Below are 21,037 nucleotides of genomic sequence, written 5' to 3'. Positions count from 1 at the left end.
AGTCCTCATCACAGGCAAGATGCAAGGCCTTTGGATTGTGCAGGTCTGGCCAGTCTTACCTTAGAGTTTGTGACTAGAGGTAACTGCAGTTCCACTGAGGCTGTTGACATGGCACTTGCAAGATACTTAGCATAAGAATAAGAGAAAAAAAGTTTTTTTGGCTGTGGAGTATTTTTTCATTGCTTTTAAGAAAGTTTCCATGAACCAGATCAGCAGCCAACACAAAAATATGAGATATTTTTTGTGTGCTGAAAAAAAAAATAATTTATTCACCCACTTTGTACACTTTCTATGTTTTAGAAAATTTAAAAAAATTCTGTATGAGGAAAAGATGGTGAATGTTATTGCACGTTCCACAACGAGACCCCAGAGAGCGACCAGTGTTCTCAGGGCCCGGAGCACTCCGTGGAAAAGGCTGACAATTTTAGATGAAGGGATGGGTTCTTGTTTGGCAATCCAACAGCTGATTTATTTAATCAGCCTTGAATAGGTGCAGGCACGAGAACCAAGGGTTGGGCTCAGGGCACAGGGTTAAATGAAGGGTAAAAGAAGGGATCTGAGGGTTGAGGTCCAACAGGGACAGGGGAAAGTGGTGCTGGGGAGTGGCTGGAGACCAAGAGAACCAAGGGGATAAGAGGGGCAGAACAATGTGACAAAACGTAGCCAATGGGAGTTAAGGGAAGGAAAAACATCCTAGGAAGGGCACATGAATGGTAAATGGGGGCTGAATAAAGGTGACATCAAACCCCACACACTATCATAACGCTAGAACCCAAAAGGCACCAACATGTGGCTGCAAAATGCCCAGGGGAGGGAGGCCTTTTCTTACTCTTTTCTTGAGGGGAATCTCTCTCCTTTTGCCTCTGCCCCTCCATTGATATTGACTCATTGACATGGAGTCATTTTGGTAACAGGCCCCTGGGCCCCCACAGGTGAAGTATCTTTCTGAAAATCTGCACTCATTTTCATTACTTCCTGAATAGTTTAAATTAATCCCACATGTGAACAAACCATTTTTCTGGTATTCCTGCTGCATGCTGTATGCCAGCACAGTCAAATACTAACAAGTCTGCGTCCATGTCCTTTCTGAACAGAGCAGCACAGACACCTGCCATCAAAGAGCAGACATTCATCTCTGCTTGCTAAGGATTTATTTAGCTTTCAGCTCCATGCACAGGTGAACAAGAAAGAATAGCCCTCTCAATGGCTTTAGGTCACCTACCCTATTGCATCATATTTAGATAAATTTTGAACTTTTATATATCTTTTAATATCTCTAACCAAAACCCCACTTCCCCTCCCTACTTCTTCTCATTTTTGTTTATCATTTTGCCTTTATCTTCTCTCCCAGTTTCTCATGACTCATGTAATTTTCATTACGTTACCATTTCTGAAAACGGTGAGAAATCTGTCAAGAATAGATGTAAATGAGATGTGATAGAAGAACACTTGGGATTTATTTCAGTAATCTGTGTGATATTAAAGAGATGAGGAAAGAGAATGCTTGTTTAATGTAAATTGTAAAGACAATGCTAGACAAAGTGGAGAACAATATATAAAGACTATTCATTCCTTCTGAACATGGTCTGCTCAGATTAGCATGTTCAATCAAAACTTTACTACCTATAACATAGTGACAGCTATGACATTTTAAAAAATGGTAAGGCAGGATTTGTTCATGAAAATCTTCTGCAGTTATTGACATTATTATTTATTCTGAAAAATTTATATGCTTGGTTCTTTATTAAAGAAAGTAAAAAGCACAAATCTTGGCTTGAAGATTTTGTGATGATGATGAGCCTCTCTGCAGTAAATCAACTTGATAGACTTCTGCTGATGTTGTGTCTCCACATGAGGCCAAGAATCTGCTACTTTTGCTACATAGGCAACTTGCAAGGTCAGGTCTTTCTTAAAAATCCAAAATAATAAATGAAATAAACCATCACATTTGTTTCAGAAGAATAAAAATGAACACAGGTCCTCACACATATATTTTGACATCTCTTCATTTTAACATACATTATTTTAAGAAATATTTCATATGGAAGTGAATATGCTTTTCACTTCTTTCTAATTCAGTAGTGATGTTTCCACTCTTCACCAGATTCTCATAAGCCAGGAGTTTGACAGAGGCCAGTTTCCTTCACGTGAGAATTCAAATTCCTCACAACTGTGTAAAAGTCACCAAAGCACAGCCCCAGCCAGAGCCTAGCAGATTTCTTCACAGCAGGAAATTATGCAGGAAAGATGCAAAAGTCTGGAGAAATTCTAGGTGGATTTCTAGGGCAAGAAGGAACATAGCACCTGAACTACAGCAAGTGTACAACTACATGTGGAATGATTTGGCAGCAAAGAATCAGATGAATCAGATGGCAGGTCCATTACCAAAACAGACAGTGTAGGAACAAATTAATCATTAAGAAGCATGAGAAATGTATGGGATTGAAAAGAAAAATTTGGCTATGAAGAATGTTTTGGAGTTACAAAGCTGTGTATGTTCAGTGGAATAAGGTTTGAGCATGAGTGAAAACAATTCCTTTCAAAGTCTTCACTACTATGAAAAGGCTACTACTCTTAAATAACATTTCTTTATTCAAGCAAAAATCCCCATAATTTATCAACACCTCTAACTAAATGATGTGTTCTTGTTCCTGCTAATAATGCAACTGTGGTAATATTTCATTGAATTAGGCTGAAGATCCACAGAAGAAGGAAAATCAGTGTCAGGAAACAGAGAACTAAGAGATAATACCAGAAGAATAATATTTATTTTATGGAAGAAAAGCAAAGAGCCAAAATACCTTCTGAATCCATCAGAAATACAGTAGATTTAAAGCATTCTACTGATTACTTTTCTTCAATCCTGCTGTAAATTATGTATTGCTATATGCATAGAATAGAGAAATTCTTATATACATATGAAATATGAATAGTTGCTTTTTGCTTCCAGTTTGGCTTTACAGTAAAAAGAAATTCAAATGATTAGATCTGTGTCACACTGACTCAGCAGTGAGCCAATATTAGAAATTCTGTTAATATTTTATTATAAAACAATTCTATCAGACTCCTCTCTTTGTTTTATATTGAATGCCTTTTTGATTTTTCACATTGTATTGTATACTGACAAAGAAACTCCTGAACAAATCATAGAATCATCAGACTCTAAGCTACTAGTAACTCCCTTTCACCACGGTAAAGGTGGTTTTCTGTCTCCCTATTATTTATCTGCCATAGCTTTCCTGTTAAAGAAAATTATCAGGAATTCAGAGCCCTTTATACCTTCAATGTTTAACCTAGTCATAAAAAAATATTTGCAAACTGCCTATTTGAAGATTCTGTGTTAGAGATCACAGCTACTTTGCTATAGGGAGTCTGGATGTGGAAGCCCACAGTAACAGCAATTCTACATTTCTCAAATTTCTGTGCTTTGTTGCCACAACAGCTGTGTCAGCCACCTCTCTTTTGCACTTGAACACAGCCTATGTCACTCTCATTCACCATGTATGACATGATACCTCACTCAGCTTGTCCTGGAAGAGTTGGGTATCTTGTTCAAGCACCTATCCCTGCCAATACAGAGAAATAAACAGAATGGGTAGCAACTATTTTCAGCAACAGTTTTAGTAACATGAACTGTCATCTGATAGCCCTTATCTTTCTCCAATAGTTGCACTGGAAGCTGAAGAAACTGAGTTCAACTTGACACCCAATAACTGTTAATTAAAATTAATGAAAATAAGATCCACTACTATTAACAGAAACTGAAAGCAAAATGAAATATCTATGATTTCCCCCTTATCGAGCTACTCAAAAGCAATTCTCTTTTAATACCCCTACTCAAGAGAATTTTTTAAAATTAAAGAAAACCATCCATTTTAATATTGCATGTTTCTTCTTTATGGATTGTTAGTGAAGAGATTGTCTTTGGGAATAAAGTGATTAAAATAAATATACCACAAATATTTCTAGGTAAAATTTTACCTACACTATTTTGATGTCTTTTAAGGGGAATAGACTGAAAGACTGAAAATGCACAGGCATGGTCTGATCCTGTCCATACCAGAAAAATCAAGCCTATATTATAAATGACACCTTATAGGCAGTTGCCTCCACTTAGTTTCAGTTTTAGAGCAACAACAACAAAAATATGTTAAAAGTTACTTTCTCTAGCTCCACATTTTAAAATATATTTATAATTTTTCTAACACTTAAATTTTCAGCTTCATAATGTTTCTTTAATATCGTAAATATTAATAATGTTAATATTAACATTAAATATTAATATTTAATATTTTTAAACAGTAATGAAGTTCCTCAGGTGGAGAAGGCTTCTTAGAAAATTGGGGTAAATTTTTCATTTCTACATATCATGTCATACCATACCATACAATTCCAGTCACAATACAGCCCTCAATCCTGTGTTGAATCTTTTTCATGTGATAGGCCAAATATGGAATGTTCAGTGATTTTCTTTGAACTCTGCGTGCTAAACAATATTCATACACAGTAGAGCTAATTGCTATCCTTCATAAAATCGTTTGCATTTTACCCTCTAGAGCTTTAATTTCAGTTAGCCGGTAAAGCTAACTATTTGAGATTTGCAAACATCCCCACTAAGCTTAACCCATCATTTTCTCAGGGGACAGTAAAAAAATGTATTGCTGTACACATACGTATTCCAATTTATTATATCTACTTCCAATCTGTATTCAAATTCTTTTTTCCCTTCACAAGATATTCTTAATATCAAAAAGGAATTTGTGCAGCAGAATAGTTAAATCAATGAGAGAATTTTGGTAAACTAAAGGTAGGATTACTTTGAATAACTCCCAGAATTACTCCAAGAGATATATAGAAAGTTCCTCTTCACAAAGCACAAAAGCATCTCAAAAGAGTGTTACCCTAAGAATACTTGCTATGTAGGAAGTGGATACAAAGCAAAAAATCAGTAGACACTATGTACTAGCATAAAATAGTTGCTTTTGGGTGCTGTAAGGAATGAGTATTTTTTGTTTCAAGTTTCTCTTATCAGATAATTCAAGAGACACGTAAGTAATCTGTGGACATTTAGAAGTTCTTGCAGCCAAAGAGAATAATCATCTTCACAATTACTCTATGATTCACATTAGGTTCAGGGTATCTGACCTTGACTATCTCATGGCTATACTTTCATCTTCTTTCTGTCAGCTGAGTCCATTTTTGGCCATCATTAACAAGACAGGTCAAGAAAGCAGTTGTCAAGTTTATGTTTCCTGACAATTTTCATTTCTCACCTCATTGACAGACAGGTTTTCCTGCTTAGACAAACACGGTTCTGTATTTTCTATCAAGGTCTTTTGTACTTGAGATGTTTAGTTTAAAATTAAAATATTCAATATTTGACAGTCTTATCAGAAACTTTCTCAAGCCCTTTGTTTACCCAAAATGTAAATCAAGGTGGTTTTGAGTTTAAATCAATTTCAGGCTTTTAACTGGCACTATATTTTACAGTAATTTTTCATCATTCAGGAAGCATCACATCTGCCACTATGGTAGAAATGTTTTCTTGGTTCATTTCCCCCTCCTTCACCTTTTAAATATAGTCACACCTGGCCACTGGCCATACAATTTTACAGACAATCCATAACTTACCTCATATGAAGGAAGCAAAAATAAATGCAGCTACTCGATATGCTCTGTGTTATTAAAAACCATTCTAGTAATTACAATCAGGGGAGGAACTATAAACCTTTATTGTTCTTTTAAGAAGTAGCTGGTAGTCTGCTGTCTACAAAAATCATCCCTTAAAAACCCAACCAAAAAAACCCTTATAACTAAAGTGAGATTTCCAACTAAAGAGAGATTTCAAAATCAATATTTTTATGGAAGGAGAACTTTATGTGGAAAAAGGACAGAGACGTAAACTCTGCACAAAGATGTCTCCCACACAGTGCAGTTAAGCACATTTTTCCCAGTGCAGAACATCTGAACTAATATATAGCCATGGCTTTTTTCTTTCTGACAATTAGTAGAATCAGCGGTGGACACATGTATGCACATGTAGCTATTCCAGGCTTGCAAGCTTTCCTATGGTTATTGATAACATAGCCAGAAAAACCTGTCAGAACATTGATGTACTATAAATAACCTTTTGATAAGCTTCAAGCTTCAGAGTTATACCAAATGTGATAACACTGCACTGCAGAATTGCATCTGCTCTTAGAGTACTCTCTATCAGAGCTGGAATCCATTGCTTCAGTATCCATCCCATGACAGGAATGACAGCAGGTGTGAACTTGGAGATCAGGGTTTGCCACAGGACACCAAAATGTCCAACAGTATATTTACACTAATTTCTATGAGGATAGAACTGGTTGTGATAGTGAACTGGCCTTGGGCATCAACCTAAGACCATGGGAATTTGGCCTGTAGGCAGGAAGATGAATAAGTTAGCAGCCCTGTTCATATAAGGTTATGCTTCCAGAATGTTCTAGTTCTCTCCCCTGATTGGTTGCCATTTGCCACATTATTTTTCATATCCTAATCCCGGTTTGTGATTGGATTCCTGCCTTCAGACCAACCCCCAGATCTTCCATATATATGCTGTTGTACCCACCCATTTTTCGCCTTTTGTGGTTGACCCTGTTCTGTGTGTTCACCTTTTGCTGTTTGTTATTTTGGCATTAAATTGATTTTACTTTTGGGGTAACCCACTCGTGCCCATTCCCTTTACTTGCCACACTGCTCCTGGCTGGCCTGGGTCTGAGGTTGCGGAAGCTGAAACACAACAAATTTCATCTTGTTTTAGTTGGAATGCAATAAAGAAAGACTTAAGTTTCAGCCTTGAAACTGCCCACATGAAGGAGCAGGAATTGCTTTCTTTCACTTAAATAGATTTATTTTGCTGGGAATCTTTAATAGCTCTAGAGGATTGATTTAGCAGGTCATAATTGCTATCCTTTGTATAATCCTATTGGATATCCTTAAGCTTCCTTCGCAGAAAATAAAGATGCATTATAGCTTTGCTGGAAAATGCAAGCATCTATTCTGTTCTTTTGCTTGAAAAACTGATTCATTTTATTGCTACATTACTGACTAGCAGCTAAATATTAACTGGAAATACAGCTTTGTGAATACATACCTAAGTATCCTCTAGGGTTAATAAAAGTCATTCTTTTATACACTACAAGCAGTGACTTAAATTGTTTCTCTATCTGTGAAAATTAGTTACCACTTTTTTTTAAAAGTCAGTCATGTACTATCAAAGGGAGCATAAGTTATACTATGAAGTTTTCCAAGTCATCAACAGTAATTTTTTGTAATTCTTATATATGCACTTTCCCACTTTCATGTATCATGATGGGAAGATCTGTGTTTTTGATCTAAATCAGATGTAACTTAGTTGGTGTGGGGGTGGCAATGCTCACTGTACTTGGCACTGACTGATGCCACACCTCAAATGTTGTGTCCAGTTTTGGCCCCTCAGTACAAGAAAGACACTGAGGTGCTGGAACAAGTCAGGAGAAGTACAATAAAGCTGCTGACAAGTCTAGAGAGTGAGACATATGAGAAGTGGTTGAGGGAGTTGTCATCATTCAGTCTGAAGAAAGGGAGGCTCAGGGGACCTTATCACTCTCCACAATCACCTGAAAGAAGGCTAGGGTGGGAGCTGGCCTTTTCTCCTGGGCAGCCAGTGATAGGACAAGAAGAAATGGTCTCAAGATGCACCAGGGGAGGTTCAGGTTGGACATTAGGAAGATTCCTTCACTGAAAGGGTGGTCAGGCGTTGGAATGGGCTGCCCAGGGAAGTGGTGGAGTCACCAGCCCTGGAGGTGTTCAAGAAACAACTGGACAGGGCACTTAGTGCTGTGGTTTAGTTGACATGGTGGTATTTTTTACGTGCAGTTGTAGGTTGGAGACAGATTCACGACTCGAGTTCAATGATCATGAGACAAACAGGAACGGTTTATTATGGCAACCTCCTTTTATAGCAGGGTTCAAAATGTCCCAAAACACCTGGACAAGTGATTGGCTGGGGTCTCAGTACTGCCCAGCCCCCTGGCCAATGATATGTCTGCATTCAGGATTACATGGCACTGGCTGGGATTCCAATTGGAATTCAAATCTATGCCATCATTGCTTTACCCGGGGACTTGTTTATTTCTCTATCAAACTTGGCTAGCCAAATTGGATTTCTGTTATGGACAGAATTATTTGTCCAGCTACAGTCCAGCTGTGCTGTGACAGTATTTAATCAAAGGTTGAACTCAATGACCATGGTAACTTTTATAATACAGTACCCCAGTATTCCAGTGTCAAACAATTCTAATTTAATGTACTTACCAAATTCTCACTATTGCTACCACTAAGGAAATGAACAATATTATATTCATCCCCACATTAGTGCTACCTTGTGCACCCAGAACATCTGGCATTTATGGCATACAAATAGAAAGAGGTGCAGAAATCCATAATATATTTTAAAAGGAAACATAGTTACAGCATTAACTATGGAAGGACTACATATTTCATTTCTTCAAAGAGCCAATCAAGTATTAATTAATTCTCGGGATCCTGGAAGACAATCAAATAATCCAGTTGTTTTGCACAGAAAATTTGCTGAAAAGTAGGGTAACCTATGCTGTATTTTTCAGTATTTTGCCTTGGACCTTATGCTCAGGACATAAAATATTATAGTAGGACCCTAAATGGCTGTCTTTGATTTTGAAAAACATAGATTATAGAAATGTGCAGGTCTCATGTTGGGAACCATCCTATTTTTCATGTTCGGTCCTTCCCAATTTGAGCAATAATGTCTTAATGGATTAAATACAGGAGCAGGAATTAGAAGACCTATGTTTGACTATTAGCTGAGTGTTAACATGAAAATTCAGTTTCCTAAAACAGCTTTTCTATTGAGAAAACAGGAATAACAGCTTATCGCTGCTTTCACCTTCACAGGTTTCAAGCCTCAAACAATGATTATTAGATAATATGAAAACCTCAGATAAAATAATACAAAAAAATTCAGATTATCTACATCATGCAACTAGAAGATAGTACTCAGACTACTGTTCAGAAGAAGGCCTGTCTTTAGGTTTAGCTTAGTCCTTTCTGAGGACTATCAGTGGCTGGTCATATCTTTCTGCCTTTAAGCAGTATTACTGTAACTTTCCTTTATGAAATACATACCTAAAAATATAGACCTGGGAATATCATACTCAACCTCAGAGTTGATTGTTTCTGAGTATACACAAAGAACTTCAGTTTACACTGATATTGATCTCTTGCCAGAGCTGCAGGGCTGAGTGACAACTCAAAACTCAAAAGTAGGCCTCTTCAGCAGTGAAGATTACTAAATTTGCTGGCTCTTAATGCACTATAAAATTCAATGTTCTGAAATATTAGCAGCAGTTTGGATGAGAATCAGACTTTCCACTTTTAGTTGTGTAAAAGACATCTACGCACACCCAAGGTAGTGGTCTGTGGTACAGCTCTTAAGTTCTCTACAAACCTGTCCTACAGGAGGAGTAACCCTTGAAAATGGTGCCTGGAAATCACCTGTCTTGTGTTCCAGTGGTTATGACTGATAGACCCTAAACTAGAAAATTGTCAGAAAAAATGGACTAGAATGAAGAAGTTTCTTGTACCCTCTGCTGCTTAGTACATACTGTTCTTCAGAATTTGTGTTAAACCTCTCCAAAAATATCTCACAGAACAAATGACCCTTCTCTTCCCATAAATGTTCTTTTCTCTAGAAGCTAAAGACACTATTGGTCAGAGTTGATGGAGAAAGGCAGCTAATCTAAGATGACTCAGAGGATAATTCAAAATCAAGCCTTTTTGGACAAATTTGCAAAATAAAACAAAACCAAAGCCAGCCATTATGGGGATAATGCTTTTTCAATTTCACAGCTAATAAGAAAAAAAAGATGCTCTATAAAGCAAGAAAGGTCCTTTGAATTACCTTCCATCTGGGGAAAAAGAAAGAAAAAAGAGAGCAACTTTGCACCACTGTTGCTTTACAGAGTTTATGATCCACTTTGATTTTACGTTACTCTCTACTGGAGAAATAAAGTTGTTTGTTTGTAAACATGTAGAATACAATGCAGAAAAGATGGGAGATCTTTATGCACAGTCACAGACAAAACCACCAGCTGGACAAATACTAAAATTCTTTGTAAATATGTCTAAATATCTGTAAATAAGAGTCACACAATTTTCTTCACCTGGTTTATCTTTAAATTAATTAAAAAGTGCTAACAAGGGAAAATAAGCTATTCTGGCCAGAGAACACGTCTTGTCACTTTTCTTTATTATTTTTTGGTGGTTTTTTTTCCCTGTCTCTTGAATGATATTGCAAGCTAAGAAATAGTATGTTAATAACAACTGAAAAAGAAATCTAAACCTAAAAAGCTGCCATAAGCCAATCTTTTCATCACTATGTGTTCTGTACCAGGAAATATTCTCTTTGAGAGTGGGATACAAGTTTTTCCATAAGGCCGCACACAACTAGGGAATGACTCATATTTAGGGAATAATATCTACAAACAATCAAGTCTCTTACCAAAAATGTGAGATCTTAATCCTCAAAGCTTAATCCTTAAGCTTACAAATGTGAAATGTATAAAGTAATTTGGAGGTGGTGTCCATGGTGTTTCAACATATTGTTTCACGCTCAGCAACGGTAATACCATTCACTCATGTTGGAGTGAAAAATGAGACTCATATTCAGGTGTGTGCAAAACCCCATGTAGACAGACTCAACAAGGTTCCTCAATCCTTGTCTCTCATTAGGTTGACTGGTAGAGAGACTGTATATTTTTTCCCATATGAAGATAAAAAGCTCTGTATTACAAGTAAAAAAATGCCTCCCCGTCAGTTAATTGAAAAAATACATATCTCAAGTTCATTGACTGAACTTTTATTTCTGTGTCAGAAAAACATACAGGCAAGCTCTCTAACAAGGCAGTTTGATAAGAATAAATGAGACTATACTTGAATGTGACTTGCAAGATCACCTTTATTCTAGAACTACAAAAGGGGAGAAAACTCCAATATCTTATTTATTCCTGTCAATTTATGTTTTGTCTCCATACTAAAATACTGAAGAAGCCACCAACCTTCTCTTAAAAATATATCACCCAACCAGACATTCACATAAGCAGAGTACCGCTAAGCCAATTGCACAATTATAACTGGCAAGTTTAATTTTGTCATGCAGCTGGGAAAGGCATAAATTGTTTAGAGAAATTACAGGATTGCAGAATCACTATTCCTAGTAAATGTTGGGAGAGTTTTGGAGACCCTAGGAACCATAAATAAATAAGCAACTTTGGATCAGGAAGGTTTGAATAATATTAAACATATTCAAGTGCTTAGGGCTGGAACCTCACTGCTGTTGGCTTGTGTTGTGAGGTAGGTTGGTTGTGACTTTTACTCTGCTTGTTAATTTAATTTAATTTTTCATAAAGTTATAATTTAAAAACCACGTCAATCATGTTAAAGCATATTATTGTTTAAAAGCTCAACTGAAAATTATTTGATCTAGATACTAGTTACAATACTACCAGATAAATTATTTGTGACTTTGCTTTGCATTTTCTATAAGGCAACATTTTACTTCAGAGTAAACTGCTTAGGAGACTGTCTAACTTGAGCTGACATTACCTACACTTGCATTGTATGAGATTATTTACAAGACACTCCACTGATCAAAATATTTATTTTCTGGTCACAATTGCTCTTCTAGAATATTTGCAGTGTTCTTTTATGATATTTCTCATTCATAGGCCTTCCTTTTGTTGCAGTTTTGGAGACAGTCACACGACTCAACATACCGACTTCATGTGGCAACAGCCAGAGCTTATTGATGGACACCTGCTTTTACAGGGGCTTCAAAATTCCCATGCTTGGACATTTGATTGGTTGAGGTCTTAACACCACTCAGCTCCCTGGCCAATTAGATGTCTGCCTTCAGTCTTGAATTTCATATTGAATCCAACCTATCATTGTCTTACCCCGGGACTTGTTTACTTCTACTCCTAAACAAACTAAGCTAGTCAACTTGGGATCTGTTATGGCAAATTTTATCTGTGCAGTCTACAGTCCAGATGTAGATGTCATATGGTTTTCTGGATCCCCAACCCTCAGTGGAGCGCTAAAACACGCTGGTGAGGCTGGTACCAAGCAGAAAGAAGTGGAGATTTCCTGGGGTGACTTCATGATGCTTGTATCCCCAGTTCTGTTTATGCTGGATACCAAGTTCTGCACCTTTAAGACTGGTTCCGAGAGCGAAGGTGGATAGAAGAAGTGCGGAGTTTGTTTTCAGAAACTGCACTTGCTCCCCTGCATTCGTTCTCATGGTCTGTGTTGTTGGTAGCACGGACAGACAACAAGAGAAAGCTCTTTTTCTTTCAGTTAGTTTTTAGCTAGCTGGGGCAGAGAAGTTTCCTGGACTGTGGTTTATTGTTTTCTTGGATCTGTTCAAACCTGCTCTGGACTGAAAACCCAGAAAACACCAGGAGCTCAGGTCTGTGGCCCATCAGGACCTGGGCTTGGCACTTTCCAGTGCTGGAAGGACTGATAAGAGACTGAGCAAGCCAAGATACAACCCATGGCAAGGACTTTCTGAATTTGCCATCTCTTCAGAACAGAGAGAGGTTTCATTGTTTAATATTAATTTTTTATGTGTGTGAACACTTTGCTTGTTAAATAGACAAGTTTTTTTCCACTTTTCTCCAAGGAAATATTTTCCTGAACTAGCTGGGGGAGGGGCCACTTGAATTTGCTTTCTGTAGGGACCCCATTCAGAGGTTTCTTCCAAAATTTACCTTACACATGTCATTTTGTTTAATTCTTTAAGTCTAATTTTGTTACACATTGTGTAAAATGCTCTACCAAACTGAAGTTATCTCATTTAGTTCCCTTTGTTAACTGAAAATGTAATCTTATGCAAAGTAATTTAAATTTACTTTCCATTTTTATACTTCAAACATTTATGCCGGCTATTATTCTTGACTTTTTTTTTAACCTTTGAGTGGTCATAGATCTCAATTTCTAATATTTGTTTCAGTATTTTGTTAGGAAGATAATTTCTCAATCTCTTCCTTGTCCTATTTGCTCTCTGCCTGATGCTTTTTTTCTCTCATAGTGAGTGTTTAATTCTCTTTTTTTCCTGTAGTGAATTCTGCCTGGAGACATAGGGACCAAACCTCAGAGCAGACTTTGCACATCTTCACAGAATTCAGCAAAAAAGTGGTGACAAAAAACTCCATCATGTGAAGTTCTGGAATAAAGAGATTATACTGCAAACCAGCCTGATTTGGGACTGGGTAATCAGTATTTCTACAGTTTGATCAGCACAGAGGAGTATGTCCATACTGACAGAGGGACAGCCTGAGACTGGGCCTCCTACAATGTGGTGGAGAAGGGATATTTCAGTCTCTTCCAGACACACAGTTTTGCTGTCAGTTCACTGAAGGTGCAATTCAGCATCCTCTCCATAGAAATATGGTAGGTACATCACAGTCTTTTTTGTGAGTATTATGTAAATACAGTTCTCAAATTCACCTTGATTTATTGGGCATTGTGCTGAATGGCAAAGTAAACCCAGTCTTGTTTTCATACTTGTGTTCACTTCAAAGTTCCTCTTCTAGCTCTGTTCCTGAGTCTAGAACATTGTGTTCTGGGACTATTTAGATCATGATGGAGACAAGAATTGCATTGCCTGATGCTGTTTAAATATTCAGTATTCCTAAAAAGTTATTAGATGCTTCTAAGAGTTGATGGGTATGTGATTGCATTGTTGTGTCCTTCAAAAACCTTGAGAAACTACTGAGAATAGGGAGATTAACAGTTTCAATTTTGTTTTAATGAGATACTGAAGTCTTGAGAAGCTGTGGAGATAAGGAGAGAAATAACTACATGATAAATGAGAAAAAGCAGAGATGTAACAGAGAACTAGGAGATACAAGACTCTTTATAAATGAAAGGTTTGAGGAATATGCTGTGGGAAATAAAATAAGGAACTGTGAAAGGGAAAGATCTCATCTTTGTATTGTGCATTTCTATTTTTGTAAATCAGTGATAGTCATAAGAAAACTGCATTGAGATCACCATCTGGTTCTCAGATCAGATTATGGTAATGCAAAGTGGATTGCTGTTCAAGACTGGATGAAATACTTGAAAATATGCTGAGCTGTTGCTCCATGACTTTTCAAAGTCAAAGTCATATTATTAGAGGTAGAGACTGTGCAAGAGTTGGTTCTCCCAGGGTTACTGCAAGCAGGTTCCGCAAGATTTTGTCACTAGTTTGTGATAAACCTGGTGCTCTTGTTTTCAAAATACATAATAGAGGAATGAGTTTAATTTTTTTCCCAACAGTTTAAAATGAAGAGCAGCATGACAAGAATATTAAATTTGACTTTTAGGATTGTTGGGTTTGTCTGCCCAAAACTGCACTTTTTAAAAATTGTGATCTTATTCTGAGATTGACATATATCTCTGCCTAACACTGCTTCTTAGGAAACTAATACTGCAAAACTCATTTACGAGTGCTAGAATTCCATAGTAAGCTTAGGAGAAAAATCAGCAAAGAAATATTAAAATCACTGAAATTCATTGTCATAGACCTAAAAATCTCAGGATGATTTCTCAGTTTATGTTCCTCAGAAAGCAAGCATAACTGTGGTATAAGGTAAAATGTTTACACCAATTCTTGGCACAGAAAACTGTTTTCCTGCAAAATTATTTATGCTAATAAGTAAAATTGGTTTCAACAGAATTAAATAATTTTAGATTGTTAATGCAAAATCTTTTTACTGTAGGTGTAAAACTGTGACAATTTACCTTTACCCTGGGCAGACTCCTTCTGCTTCCTCCAAGGAGACTGTATTTTCTCAAAAGTGAAGTTCTCTTTTGTGTTTTATTTTTAATTCAGATTATTTTCTTTAACAAAGGAATGTTTCAAACAAAATAATTTTATATTATCAAATAACAAACCCAAAATAATTTGCTAATGAGAGTAATGTCCAGCCCTTGAGGGTGGAAGACTCTACTCCTCACAAGAAATTCTGTCGAAAATATCCACTATTTTCCTGTTCCAGAGGCAAAATATTTGGTTTTATGCCTCCTGAGTCAAATCTGCTAAAGGTGATTTAATAGAACCAAATAGAGAGCAAAAGGGAAACTGCATTAACTGCATTTTTGTTTTGATTGCAGCATGGTAGCAAAGGGTCCTCCAGCTCACATTGTTTTGCATCTCTAGGCAAGTGTAGCTGTGAACAGAGCTCCCAGATCCAACTGGAACTGAGATGTGAATGAGAAGCAAAGGTAAGAGCTGGTTTGCCTTGCCTTGGCTTTCTGATCTGCAGTTTCTGCTGCCTGACTTCCCCTTTCTCGGGAGGTGCTGACCCTCTGTGACACTGCCAGCCTTCCTAGGAACTTTCAAAGCTGCTCTCCAGCTGTGTGCTTCTATATTACAATGACCTCAAGTCTGCCAAAAAAAATTTACTGATTCGTAATCTGGTGTTTTTTGTGATGTATGGGGGTGATGGCTCCCATTTTAGGTTTGTCAATGATGGTATTTTTTTTGTCCAATACAAGTTGTACTAAATTGCTTCATTTTGTGAGGAAGTTACCTTAAATAAATCAAATACAAGTTGTACTAAATTGCTTCATTTTGTGAGGAAGTTACCTTAAATAAATCACCTGAGTGTTTTTTACAGAAAGTATAAATAATGTTAATTTGTTAACTACCCACCTGTAAGGGTGCAATATAAGGTACTTTGACAGTAAAAAAACCCAGCCATTATAGGTATTTCGGAAGAAAATAGATTTAAACATGCTAGAATGAAAAGTAAAGAATTAATACAGAGTAAAAATGAAATAATTAATAGAAATATATGGTTATAGCTGAGTGAAATAATTTCAGCAAACAGGAAATTTACTTAAAATATACACAACTGAGATCCAGAAATCCATGAAGTTTTATTCATAAAAAAGTCAGGGAGATATATGAATTACTAGTTTCAAAATTAGTCAAAAATGAAAAAATGTAAAAAAAGATATTAAGAAATAATACATGTAGTAAGTTTTGTGTTTAACCAGAAGATGAATAAGAGTTTTTGGAAATTTGAAATAAGGATGGATGTTGAAGCTTTTGTTGGCTTATTTTTTTGTGAAAAAAAATTAAGCACATTTTTTCACGAACACCGGAAAAAGATTATTTCCCCCAGTTTTAAGCTGAACAGCCTACCTGAAAGACTATTCTACTTGTTACTCTTGTTGCTTTCAAAAGCACATTTCTGCCATGAAATCTGCTATTCCTTTCTCTGCTTCATCTTCCTTTATCTTTCTGAATGCCTTCCACTGAGTTCCACCTTGTCTGATATCCTCCTTAGTAAACTCCTCCAGTGACCAAAGTCTTCCATCTGGTGATCTTTTTCTTACTTATATCCTCCTAAAATTAAAAAAAAAAAAAAAAGGAGATCCTGCATTACTTTGGCAGATCTACCATTCAAGGGTGCTCCATTTGAGTAGATGAGATTAAAGATTACTGATCCTCACTCTGCAACATTTCCGCTGAATTAGAGGTATTATCGCCTCCTCTGGAATTATCCCTTTATGGAAACAAAAGTTAAAATAGGATGTGATTAAATTATACATTAAAAATATTTATCTTTCTCACATTTACGAAGTAAAATTTTAAATTAAATGAGAAGAATAATTTTTACATTTATAATCTCCGTAAATTTTTTTAAAAATTTATTTCCAGAGCCCTCCTATACAAGAATTAACACGCTTCACATCTTTTTCTCCATGTTTTTATTTCCAGTCTAAACAAATTTGCTATTTAATACAGGTTTTAGAAACACAGAATTTTTGAATTCTTAACAATAGGGAAAGTCTTTTGTATAATGTAGAAACATTTTTCTATAGTTTAGTCTTCATTTTTTTCTTTAATCCTTTTTGTCTGCATGCAGGATTTAACACTTTGGATTATTCAGAAAGTATGCTTTGATGGTTAAGTGTGTCTTTCCATATCTAACACAGTTGACAGCAAAATCACTGAAGATCCTTTATGGCATTGTTCTCAAAGGAAAACAAAATGACATTTCTAATAGACTATTCTATCCCCACAGTAATAAATTAAAAAGAAAAATATTTTACAATTCCAGTACTTGAAAGAGCCTTTTTTTTTCTTTAATCTGTTCCTTGCATATTTTTTTGTTAGATGATACTGATATTGTGGTATTTTTATTCTTCACAGATAGTTCCTTGCATCAACATTGGCTTCTCAGTGTCTCTCTGAATTGGTAATCCATTGCTTCAGGTGTCACTCTCTCCACAAGCGATTTCCAGGGGAGGAGTTGGGGCTGTATATATACCTCACTGCAATTTTATTTGCCTCTCAGAAGTATTGGGCAGTTGGTGGATCAAGTGAAATGTATGTGTACTGTGGGAGAAGTAAGTGAAGAAAATGCACGTGAAGGTAGTCTCATATCTATCCTTGCAATATTTTATTAGTTTAAATACAGTATTATTCAAATTAACTCACTTGCCCAGGAAAAGGGAAATACATTCTTTGCACTGGCATAGCAAGAGGTAATCAAGAATTCAACTCATGAACACCTGGTGGAAATAAAAGTGATCCTTAAACTTGAAAATTTTGTTCCTGCTCTGCCTCAAAATTGCAGAGCAAAAGATACTCGAGCGTCTCAGTAGGGCTAATACAGGTACATAAATTTGCCTTTAATTTGTTGACTTCAGATCAGAAAAAAATGGCAGAGATCTGCAATGAATGCCCAGGAAAATCTGTGCTGGGTTTGTGCAGACTAACTATACAGCACTTGGCAGTCATTTTCCTCTTTTAAAACAATGTGCATGACATGTGTAATGGAAATCTTATGCCAGCTTTTGCTCATGGAGATTATTTTCACCCCATACCTTTGTCCATATCTTTCACTCACCACTGTTTTTATCTTTAATGGATCTTTTTATTGTCACTGTTGATATTTTTGATAAACCTTACTGGACGTATAGGATTCACTACAGTAGAATTCTCAGAGAAAACTATTTCAGCATTGAGATCTGATTGAGTGTGCTTTTTGATCAGATCAAAATGGCTGATCAAGAGTTGGTCTAAACTGTACCAAACAACTCCCATCACATCTTTGTTAAGTACCTTTGGTGCAAATAAAGAAAGAGTTGTCTGATATATTTTTATTTCCTGAGAGCAGCAATCCTTGGTCTTGTATTTATCCTAATTAAGCAGAGTTGCACTGAGCCAGTACAAGCATCTTTGTAAGCCACCTGAAATCACAATCAGGACTTCACTACTGGAAGTCATGGGCATTTCTTTAGGTCAGTGGAATATCTTTGAGGAGCCTAGTCATGCTGGATTTGGCTAATTGTGAAGATCTCTTCAGGTGATTCCAGAGAGCTGTATGCTCTCATATTAACTAATTGACTATAAAAATTACTGTTCATTTTTATTTAAACAAAAACCTTTTGAGATTTCCAGGAGAAGACATCCATTCAGTTATGTAATTAGAAATATTTCTTTGGCTTCTTGCCACTAGACTTCAAAAGATTTTCTAGGAATAATTACATGGTTTCTATAACTTAATGTATAATTTTGAATACAAAATTCTTTAGTAAATCTCTCAGTTTAAAAATTAACATAATACTGAGTCAAATAAATAACCTTTCCTGCTTCATTTTCTGCCATGCTGCAGTCTACTAGTTCCTAAAAATCTGTGATTCCTAGCTCATCATTGAACAGGATACCACCATGTTAGGGAAATGGTTTAGTCCTGCACTTAGCAGTGCTAGATTAATGATTGGACTTGATGATCTCAGGGATCTTTTCCAACCTAAACAATTCTGTATCTATTATGGTAGGCAGAAAATAGAAACATATAAAAATATATATAAATATAAATAAAGCCAAGAAAACAATGTTGTGGTAAGAACTGAAACTTTTATACAGCTAATAGAAAACCCAATGAAAATTCTTATGTTTTAATTGAGATTGTGTTTTTAAAATGGAATGAATCATCTTCATTAGTTATTTGCTATGTTTCATTTAAAAAAAAGGTAATGATTTAATTTATACCAAATATCTAACTTTTAGATTGCTAAAGGTATATTAAATGAGTCCTACCAAAACATTTCTGCCTTTGCTAAAAGACAAGGAATCAAACTTCAGACATTGATTCTCATAGTACTTTATTTAGCTTTATTTTTAGTCTTGCAACATTCTTCTAGTGGTTTTTAGCTTAAATTTCATACCTCGGTGTAGATTAGATCACAATCACACTTGACAATAATAGTGAAATATGGGGAAAAGCATGCTCTGAAGTGGCTTGGCTATTTGGAGACTATGATAAATTTGGTTTACAAATGAAAACACTTTAAAGCTGAAGAAGTTATCTTTGCTGGTGCTAGTGCTTAAAGAAAGCAATGGAATTTGTACACTGACTTGATTACAGAAAATAAATTTTGTTGCAGTAAGTATGCCAGGACCCAAACAAAGAAATATAAAAAGATTTACACCATGTTAATGAAAGCATGGTCCATAAAACCACCTAAGTCCTATTCTTGCCTTGTTATGGTACAGAAAACTGTAAATATTATAAAGTACCACCCTTGATGGTTTCTGCCATGCAATATTTCCAGCATACAGCAGAAGTTTAGAAAATAGATATCTTGTTTGGATTGCAGAAGAGCACATGCCTGGATAGCTCTGCTTTCTATAAATCGTGTAGGTTCATGATAATGAATCTGTAATTTCAAGTCTTTACAAAAATGACAAAGTTGATGTTCATGCTAGGATTTATTCTCAGTAAAATATATAATACTGTACAATTTTGCATAAAAACTATGTACCTGCAAAACACAAAATCATACCAACCTGATTGATTTCTATGTATTTTTGCCTAATAGATACATAGTAAAGGCATTTATAAGAAAATTACTGACTCTTGAGGGCTGGCAAGACCTAGATTATTTGGAGCATTGGTCAATGATTGATTGGATGCAATTTGATAAGCCTGATTGTCAGAGTGTGCAGCTGGGATGGAGCAATGCTAGGCACAAGGATAAACTGGGAGAGGAGTGGCTGCAGAGCAGCCCTGCAGAGAGGGATCTGAGGGGGCTGCCTGACAGCAGGATCAGTGCGAGTCGGCTGCCTGTGCCCAGGCAGCCAAGAGGGCAAACCCCAGCCTGGGCTGATCAAACACAGCACCAGCAGCAGCTGGGCAAAGGGGTGATTATCCCACTCTATTCAACTTTGGAGCAGCCTCACTTCGAGTTCTGTGTGCACTTCTGGGCTCTGCAGTTTAAGAAGGATGTGAAGGTGAGTGAATGCATCCAGAGGAGGGCAAAGAAGCTGGGGAAAGGGCTGGAAGGAATATCCTACAATGAGTGGACAGGAACTTGGGCATGTCCAGTTTGGAGAGGAGGCTGAGGGGCAACTGACCTCTTATCCCTGGGATCCAGTAGGAGGATACACAGGAATGGTTCAAAGCTGCACTGGGGAGGATCAGACTGGACATCAGGAAGCATTTCTTTACTAAGGTGGTGGTCAAACACTGGAACAGGCTTCCTAGAGAGGTGATTGATGCCTGGTAGTGTCTGGGAGTCATTCGGACAATGCCCTTAATAACACACCTCGACTTTTGGTCAGCCCCAAAGTAGTCAGCTGGACTAGATAATTAATATAGACCCCATACAACTGAAATATTCTGTTCTAGATACAAGTACAAATTAACACAGCAATATTAACAGAACATCAAAAAATCAAGAAAACAGATTATTTCCCATTTGTGGACTACTAAATAGTCATTGCTGGATTCATTGTAATAAATATACCAAACAAGACTCTGCTGTATGGCTTTAATTGATTTCTTAAAGCATGGTTTCAGCCATTTTAATGGGACCAATGCAGAAATATTTTGCAAAATGCAGTATGTGCTGTGGTTCACAGGGTCAGATTCAATATTCATCACAATTTTGTCTGACCTTACAAATATCAAACATTAGCTCTGTGAAT

General features: G+C 36.5%; 1 long non-coding RNA gene across 1 annotated transcript in view; it reads left to right on the top strand.

The window, feature by feature from the left end:
- The window catches only part of LOC147653481 (uncharacterized), a 100,195-nt gene extending 81,286 nt beyond the window's left edge, over positions 1–18,909 (top strand). Inside the window, exons 4-7 of the long non-coding RNA XR_015286249.1 lie at positions 13,163–13,494; positions 14,808–14,900; positions 15,248–15,312; positions 17,252–18,909. This is a non-coding gene — a long non-coding RNA (uncharacterized LOC147653481). The remainder of the gene's footprint in view (positions 1–13,162; positions 13,495–14,807; positions 14,901–15,247; positions 15,313–17,251) is intronic.
- The last annotated feature ends 2,128 nt before the right edge of the window (positions 18,910–21,037 follow it).

Source organism: Cyanistes caeruleus, chromosome 4, assembly GCF_971803275.1.
Source record: "Cyanistes caeruleus chromosome 4, bCyaCae1.hap1.1, whole genome shotgun sequence".
In the NCBI taxonomy this organism is placed as follows: Eukaryota; Metazoa; Chordata; class Aves; order Passeriformes; family Paridae; genus Cyanistes; species Cyanistes caeruleus.
This window is presented reverse-complemented; position numbering and strand designations above follow the sequence as displayed.